General features: G+C 35.9%; 1 pseudogene; it reads right to left on the bottom strand.

The window, feature by feature from the left end:
* Positions 1-10,000, bottom strand: part of LOC137619620 (G-protein coupled receptor Mth2-like) — a 95,518-nt pseudogene that overhangs the window by 29,183 nt on the left and 56,335 nt on the right.

Raw genomic sequence — 10,000 nt, 5'->3', positions numbered from 1 at the left:
TGGTGCGCCGTTACACTATAACGTGCCTGGTTTTGGTCCATTTGTCTCCGTTTGTGGCAGAAGACACCCGCCCAATAAAGAAATTTACCCAGTAACTTGAGAATAGGCAAATTGTCGGAACTAATCTCACCCCCCACGCGCGTTCTCTGTGCCACCTGTTTTGTACCATCTCGTAACCACATGGCCTAGAGAGAGAGAGAGAGAGAGAGAGAGAGAGAGAGAGAGAGAGAGAGGATGGAGTTGAGGTTGAATTTTTACTAGAGGTTAACCTCCGTGCCAAAAAGGAGCTAATTTTTGTAAAGGAACAAAGTAGATTCCTCAGTAACAGCAGTAAAATAGCGAGTCTCTCTCTCTCTCTCTCTCTCTCTCTCTCTCTCTCTCTCTCTCTCTAGAGGGACTTAGTTTATTTTGGCAGGTGGCCCTTTTCCTTCTTTTGGGTTGAAGAGAGACTACAGTTACAAAGAAACTTTCTGAGAAGCCCATCTCATCATCATAATGGCCAACATGGTGCATTTTTATCATGAAATCGCCCGCGATATATATGGCTGTCTGACCACCAACACGAATGGGGGAAAGAACTTTCAGCTGTGAGACTCCCTGGTGACTTTTTTTGATCTTCGTTGAACGTGACAAGCTTTTTTAATTTCGGTTTCTTATAGGGGTGTTCAGTTTGGTTGCATCTTGTTTTCTACTTTTTTTCTTTGGGGAGGGTAGGGTTTCTTATGCCTGCGATGTTTAATGCGATGCATTGCGATAATAATGCGATGAATTGCGATATTAATGTGATGTATTGCGATATTAAAGAAAGGAATTGCCATATTAATGCGATGAATTGCCATATTAATGCGATGAAGTGCCATATTAATGTGATGAATAGCCATATTAATGCAATGTATTGCGATATTAATGTGAAGAGTTGCCATATTAATATCGTATATTGCGATATTAAGGCCATGTATTGCAATATTAATGTGCTGTATTGCGACATTACTGCGATGTACTGTAATATTAATGTGATATTGATGTGTTGTATGTGATTTTAAGGCGAAGTATTGCGATATTAATGTGATATTAATGCGCTGTATTGCGATATTAATGCGATGCCATGCTATATTAATGCGCTGTATTGCGATATAAATGTGATGAATTGCGACGTTACTGTGATGTATTGCGATATGAATGTGATGAATTGTGACGTTACTGCGACGTTACTGCGATGTATTGCGATATTAATGTGATGTTTTGTGATATGAATGTGATGTACTGCGATATTAATGCGCTGTATTGCGATATTAACATAATGTATTGCGACGTTAATGCGATGTATATATTCCGTTTCATGTGCATTGATACACATTCCAGTTATGCGTGTTTGCTTTCGTGACCATTTGTTAAGTCACAAAATTAGTTTAGTTTTTCCCATCTCCAGACCCTTTATTATTGTATTGTCTTATGAAAACAAGCTGGCAAGTGTTAGATGACCAGGATTTATTATCATTTGGATATATCATCTGAAATCTTATCTGTCTGTCTGTATCTCTCTCACACACATATGTATATTATTATTATTATTATTATTATTATTATTATTATTACTAACTACAACCATAGTTGAAAAATCAGTTATCTACAAGCCATGGGGTTCCAACAGGAAAAAAAAGTCCTGTGAGGGAAGGAAATAAGGAAATAAACTATGTAGTAGAATAATGAATAAAAGGTATTGAAAATTTTAATGTTACTGTTCCTAAAGTGTTTTATTTTAGTTGTTCATTACTTTTCATATGCTGTAGTTTATTTATTTCCTTATTTCCTTTCCTCATTGCGCTATTTTCCCTGTTTGAGCCCTTGGGCTTAGAGCATCCTGCTTTTCCAACTAGGGTTGTAGCTTAGATACTACTACTACTACTACTACTAATACTACTACTACTAATAATAATAATAATAATAATAATTACAATGATAATGATAACGAAATGTTAAAGATAAGGATAAGGATAATGATAAGGATAAGGATAACGATAAGGATAAGGATAATTACAATGATAATGACGATAATATTTTCAGTTGGTTCAGAGAAAGATCACATGACAGCAAGATCTAATTTTTCTCCTTACCTGAGAACCAGCATCTCGCCATTCCAAAATTAGGCTTGGGGATGATTGAATTTTGAAATCCCTCTGCAAAATCTCTGGCCAAGGCGATGGAGGTGATGAGGATGGCCACACCCCAAGCGTAGGCCGAGTAACAGGCGAACCATCTGTATGTCTTGCCATATGAGGTGTCGTTTTTCTTCCTGAAAAGTGAACAATTTAGAATTGTGTAGCTGCAGATGAATGATTCTACTGTAGTGCTTCAAATAGTTATTTTTAATTTTAGTTTTTCTTCCTGTGAAAAATGAATAACTTAAAGAGATCTATAACTGCAAATGAATTATTCTCCCGTAGTGTTTCAATTTAGAAATGTATAGCTCCAAATGAATGATTCTACTGAAGTGCTTCAAACAGTCATTTTTAAAGTTTAGTTTTTCCTGTGGAAAATGGATAACTTTTAGAGATGTATAGTTGCAAATGAATGATTCTACAGTAGTGCTTCAAACAGTCATGTTTCAATTTTTGTTTTTGCTTCCTGTGAAAAATGAAAAACTTTTAGAGATGTGTATCTGGAAATGAGTGATTCTACTGTAGTGCTTCAAACAGTCATTTTTTAAGTTTAGTTTTTACTTCCCGTGAAAAAATAAACTTACAGAGATGTGTAACTGAAAATGAATGATTCTACTGTATTGCTCCAAGCAGTCATTTATACCTCCGCCAACGAAGTTGGGAGTAGGTTATGTTTTTGCCCTTGTTTGTCTGTCTGTTTGTTTGTGAACAACTTCCTGGCCACAATTTTATTAATAGATTAGTGAAACTTTCAGGGATTAATCATTATGTTGAGACTCGGAAGTGATTTAATTTTGAAAGTCTTAGGTCAAAGGTCAAGGTCGAGCAAAAGATCGACCGATTAAACCCTAACCTTAACCCTAAGTTAGCACATGGTTGTCACACAGACTTCAAATACGCCTACGTTTTAAATTGATTCTGGGAAAGGAAAGCTGGTTTCGAGAAATAAGCTTCAGTAGCGGAGGTTTGCGCTCGAGTGATTTTCTATTTAGTTTTAGTTTTTTATTCCCATGAATAATGAACAACTTCTAGTGAATATAACCGTAAATGAATGTATAGACGTTATGCAGACGGGAATGGGAGTGTAGAACGTTAAGGTCAAAGCATGGTTCTCTTTTACAGGCGAATGCCAGATTTTTTGTTTTAAAAACCAAAATTCATAATAAGTATTTTTTATATAAAAGAAATTCTGCACTGGTCCTTTGAGATCAAAATAAAATTTCTCTTGAATTACTATACTCTTTTTTTCAGAATGAATTAATGAATTTTTTTTTTTTTTTTTTTTTTTGCATGACCTGTAAGATGTTTAGAAATTAAAATGTCATCATTGTTTCAAGCCCTATTACTTTGAGGAGTTTTAATTGGCTGATTTTATTTCTTTATTTAAAACAAAAATCATACATATACCTTTTTACTAATGCAGAATGTTACAATGCTAATTAATAAAAAAAGAGATCACATTTTTTTTGTTTTTAAAACAAAAATCATAAATATAAGTTTATACTAATAAAGAATGTTGCAATAATAATTAAAAAGAAAATTAAGATATCAGATTTTTTTCTGCATTTAAAACAAAAATCATATATTAAAACATTATACTAATGCAGAATGTTACAATACTAATTAATAAGACAAAAAAAAAAAAGGTACAATACTAATATAAAAAAAAAATGCGATTTTTTTGCCACTAAATTTTCAAGAGTTGAAACAACCTGACATTTTCCTATCAGTTTAAAATTCAAGAATCTCATTCCTACCAAAGCAATTACAAGTCATGAGCTCCTCCTCCTCCTCCTCCACCAGTTCTCCCCCCTAATGTTATCTATCCCCCCCCCCTCTGAAGCGAAGAGAATTATGGATGCAATTACTGAGAACGAACTGCATACGGACTCTTGCCATGGACCATGGCAGTACGCTGAGTTATAACGTTGAGTATTAGAGCGAAAGTATTTTTACGAACTTTAATACTTAACGGCAAAAGTATTCTACATACTTAATTACTTAACGGCAAAAGTATTCTACATACTTTATTACTTAACGGCAAATGTATTCTACATACTTTAATACTTAACGGCAAAAGTATTTTACACACTTTAATACTTAACGGCAAATGTATTCTACATACTTTATTACTTAACGGCAAAAGTATTTTTACGCACTTTAATACTTAACGGCAAATGTATTCTACATACTTTATTACTTAACGGCAAAAGTAGTTTTACGCACTTTAATACTTGACGGCAAAAGTATTTTAAATAATTAATTACTTAACGGCAAAAATATTTTTTTTACGCACTTTAATACTTAACGGCAAAAGTATTCTACATACTGTATTACTTAACGGCAAAAGTATTATTATGCACTTTAATACTTAACGGAAAAAGTATTCTACATACTTTATTATTTAACTATTAAAGTAATATACGTACCTTAATACTTTACAGTAGAACGATCAGATGTCAGGAAAGCAAGATTTGATTTTGTACACGTACGTATTTATATGTATACGAAGTAATGTTTGTAGATGTGTGTTTAACAACACGTATTTATATGTAGAAGGAACTTTCTGCTCTATGACTGTTATATACATTTTAAATTATTATTATTTTTATTATTATCATTATTATTATTATTATTATTATTATTATTATTATTATTATTATTATTACTTGCGAAGCTACATCCCTAGTTGGCAAAGCAGAATGCTATAAGCCCGAGAGCTCCAACAGGGAAAATAGCCCAGTGAGGAAAGAAAATAAACTATAAGAAAAGTAATTAACAATTAAAATAAAATATTTTAAGAACAGTAACAACATTAGAATGAATATTTCCTATATAAACTATAAAAACTAAAAAACAAGAGGAAGAGAAATAAGATAGAGTAATGTGTCCGAGTGTACCCTCAAGCAAGAGAACTCTACCCCAAGACAGTGGAGGATTTTGATTTGGTTTTAGTTGTGAACAGTTTATTCTAACTAATTAACATACTCCTTGTCTTTCCGTGGAAGGCGTCCTCCAATGCGGGCGCAAAAAGTGACCGTGAAAATCTCTCTCTCTCTCTCTCTCTCTCTCTCTCTCTCTCTCTCTCATTTTTTTCCCCTAAACCTATTATTAAGATGAAGTGGTAGAAATTCTCTCTCTCTCTCTCTCTCTCTCTCTCTCTCTCTCTCTCTCATTTTTTTCCCTAAACCTATTAAGATGAAGTGGTAGAAATTCTCTCTCTCTCTCTCTCTCTCTCTCTCTCTCTCTCTCTCAAATTTTTCTCCAAACCCATTATTATGATGAAGTGAGGAAAATTCTCTCTCTCTCTCTCTCTCTCTCTCTCTCTCACACACACAATTTATATCTCTAAACCCATTATTAAGATGAAGTGAAGGAAACTCTCTCTCTCTCTCTCTCTCTCTCTCTCTCTCTCTCTCTCTCTCTCAATTTTTTCCTAATCCCATTATTAAGACGAAGTGGAGGAAGGTTGACTTGCTGTATAATCATTGCAAGGAGACGACTTAGCAACTATTCTCAATAGTAATGTAATACAAATATACGATGACTTCATCAACTATGATGCTAAATATGTGTGCAATTATCTTGGTATTTTAAATGGAGAACTCATGCCTTAGACAGTGTGCTTTTGCACGCTCATATCGTGTGTATGTTATTATTTCTTTTTATGTACTATGTACATAGTCCGTTCATTCCTTTGTGATCTTTTATATGTAAGTATTGCGGTGGCCTGGTGGTAGTAGCGTCCTCGCCTGGTGATTGCCAGACTGGGGTTCGAGTCCCGGGCAAACTCGATACTTCCTTTGGTCACTGCAACCTCACCATCCTTGTGAGCTAAGGATGGGGGTGTTTGGGGGAGCCTATAAGTCTATCTGCTGAGTCATCAGCAGCCATTGCCTGGCCCTCCGTGGTCCTAGCTTGGATGGAGAAGAGGCTTGGGTGCTGATCATATGTAATATGGTCAGTTTCTAGGGCAATGTCACTGTCCCTTGCCTCTGCCATTCATAAAGCCTTTAAATAATGTGGAATAATCTTCCTAATCTGGCGGTTTGAATCGGTAGAACTTTAGAGGTTCAACAAACTTTTTGGTAATGCTTTGGTGTTGAACAAGATGATGTGTATATATATATATATATATATATATATATATGCATATATATATGTGTATATATATACACACATATATATATAAATTATATATATAAATGTGTGTATTATTATTATTATTACTATCCAAGCTACAACCCTAGTTGGAAAAGCAAGATGCTATAAGCCCAGGGGCTCCAACAGGGAAAAATAGGCCAGTGAGGAAAGGAAATAAGGAAATAAATGAATGAAGAGAACAAATTAACAATAAATCATACTAAAATAAGAAACAACGTCAAAACAGACATGTCATATAATAAACTATCAACAACATCAAAAACAAATATGTCATAAATAAACTATAAAAAGACTATGTCCGCCTGGTCAACAAAAAAGCATTTGCTCCAACTTTGAACTTTTGAAGTTCTACTGATTCAACCACCCGATTAGGAAGATCATTCCACAACTTGGTCACAGCTGGAATAAAACTTCTAGAGTACTGCGTAGTATTGAGCCTCGTGATGGAGAAGGCCTGGCTATTAGAATTAACTGCCTGCCTAGTATTACGAACTGGATAGAATTGTCCAGGGAGATCTGAATGTAAAGGATGGTCAGAGTTGTGAAAAATCTTATGCAACATACATAATGAACTAATTGAACGACGGTGCCAGAGATTAATATCTAGATCAGGAATAAGAAATTTAATAGACCGTAAGTTTCTGTCCAACAAATTAAGATGAGAATCAGCAGCTGAAGACCAGACAGGAGAACAATACTCAAAACAAGGTAGAATGAAAGAATTAAAACACTTCTTCAGAATAGATTGATCACCGAAAATCTTGAAAGACTTTCTCAATAAGCCTATTTTTTGTGAAATTGAAGAAGACACAGACCTTATATGTTTCTCAAAAGTAAATTTACTGTCGAGAATCACACCTAAAATTTTGAAAGAGTCATACATATTTAAAGAAACATTATCAATACTGAGATCCGGATGTTGAGGAATCACCGTCCTTGACCTACTTACAATCATACTTTGAGTTTTGTTAGGATTCAACTTCATACCCCATAATTTGCACCATGCACTAATTCTAGCTAAATCTCTATTAAGGGATTCACCAACCCTAGATCTACATTCAGGGGATGGAATTGATGCAAAGAGAGTAGCATCATCTGCATATGCAACAAGCTTGTTTTCTAGGCCAAACCACATGTCATGTGTATATAGTATGAAAAGTAATGGGCCAAGAACACTACCCTGTGGAACACCGGATATCACATTCCTATAATCACTATGGTGCCCATCAACAACAACTCTTTGAGATCTATTACTTAAAAAATCAATAATAATGCTAAGAAACGACCCACCCACTCCCAACTGTTTCAGTTTGAAAACAAGGGCCTCATGATTAACACGGTCAAAGGCAGCACTAAAATCAAGGCCAATCATACGAACTTCCCGACCACAATCAAGGGATTTCTGTACAGCATTGGAGATTGTAAGAAGGGCATCACATGCTCCAAGGCCTTTACGAAAACCAAATTGCAAACTAGGGAGTAGATGATTACCTTCAGCAAACCTATTAAGACGTTTTGCCAGAAGACGTTCAAAAACTTTAGATAATATGGGAGTTATGGAAATTGGGCGGTAATCAGTGGGACTTGAGCTACCACAAACACATTTACATAGAGGAGTAACATTACCAATTCTCCAACTAGTGCTAAAAGCTCCTCTTCTTGCTAACTTGCGCAAAATAACAGATAACTTTGGAGCTAAGAAATCTGCTGTCTTTATAAAAAACAAAGGAAAAATACCATTTGGGTCTACACCTCCATAAGCATCAAGGTCCATCAACAGAGCTTTAATCTCACGAGATCGAAAAGCTAAACTAGTTAGTTTAGCCTGAGGAAAACAGGAATGAGGAAGTTCAAGTTTTTCATTACTCTGTTTACTGTCAAAAACAGCCAAAAGGGTTGCCTTTTCCTTTGGACAGTGAGTGACTGAGCCATCTGGTTTAAGTAAAGGAGGAACTGTTGCATCTACACCAAAGAGTGCAGATTTAAGGGTAGACCACCATTTATGTTCCTGAGTTGTACCAGAAAGTGTTTCTTTTATGGTTAAATTGTACTCCTTTTCAGTTGAGGCATAAACTCTCTGAGCAAAAGCTCGAAGCTGAGTATAGTTGTTCCAGGTCAAATCTGATCTGTTACCCTTCCAAAGTTGATAGGCCTCCTGCTTCTCCAAAAAAGCACGTCTACAATCATCATTGAACCACGGTTTGTCCTTCACTCGGTACCTTAGCACACAAGAAGGGATACGCCTATCAATTATGTTGACTAGATTCTCATTCAAAGGGACAACAGGATCTACACTATTATATAATTGTGACCAATTCAAGAACAAAAGATCATGTAAAATCCCATTCCAGTCTGCTTGGGATTTCATATAAATTTTACAAGAATATGATATATCAGGGACAGGCTGCTCAGTCTTCACTAATAATGAAATCAAGGCATGATCAGATGTCCCGACTGGAGAACCAACCTTACCAGTTATAACGCCAGGGGAGTCAGTGTATACAAGGTCCAAGCAATTACCAGACCTGTGAGTAGCTTCATTTATGATTTGCTCACAGCCTGATTCAGAGGCAAAGTCTAAAGCTCTTAAGCCATGGCGATCGGTAGGAGAGATAGAACTTAACCACTCCCTATGGTGAGCATTAAAATCACCAACAAAGACAAAAGAAGCCTTTCTATCATCTTCTTGTATCTTAGCCATAATGGTAAGAAGACAATCGAAGATAGAATCATCCATGTCTGGATTCCGGTAGATCGAACATAAATAAAAGTTGTTATGCCTGCCACAAACTTTTATTACCTGAATCTCATGACATCCACATTGATAGCTGGACTTATGAGAAGCAGGGTACTCGGTCCTAATATACACCGCCATTCCCCTGGCCCCAGGGATGGCATCACGTTTCAACATTATTGGCTTCTTAAAACCAGTTATAAGGAGCTCAGATGAGTGCCTCATATTAGAAACCAAAGTTTCTGAGCACAAAAGAATATCATACTGTCTGGACGCAACTGTAAGGTCTTGGATATTTGCATGAAGACCACGAATATTGCAATACAGAAGACGACATTGACGAAATCTAGGACGTACTGGTCCCGGATTTCGCTCAATGTCTCCAGACAGCATAAGAATTAATAGAAATAAAAAAGAGACATCATACTTAAAAACTAGATTAACAAGAATTATAACAAAAACAATACGTACAGAATTATAAACAAAGTGATTGATGATACCCATAGACTATAGTAAAAAGTCGGAAAAACTGGTCAACATGGAGGAGCCGATACACCATGCAAGGCTAAATACCCTCCAGGATAGCCACTTCAACTGAAGGGAGGACAGTAAGGATGGTTTTGAGAAGAAAAAGGAAAAGACAACCTCTTGATAAACCACCAGGCATCCATGGCCCTTCTATTAAGCCTGCCCAACACACCATTTCAAAAAACAAGAGGAAGAAAAAAAAAATAAGATAGAATAGTGTGCCTGAATGTACCCTCAAGCAAGAGAACTCCAACCCAAGACAGTGGAAGACCATGGTACAGAGGCTATGGCACTACCCAAGACTAGAGAACAGTGGTTTAATTTTGGAGTGTCCTTCTCCTAGAAGAGCTGCTTACCACAGCTAAAGAGTCTCTTCTACCCTTACCAAGAGGAAAGTACACTGAACAAATTGCAG

This window comes from Palaemon carinicauda, chromosome 26 (assembly GCF_036898095.1).
Source record: "Palaemon carinicauda isolate YSFRI2023 chromosome 26, ASM3689809v2, whole genome shotgun sequence".
In the NCBI taxonomy this organism is placed as follows: Eukaryota; Metazoa; Arthropoda; class Malacostraca; order Decapoda; family Palaemonidae; genus Palaemon; species Palaemon carinicauda.
This window is presented reverse-complemented; position numbering and strand designations above follow the sequence as displayed.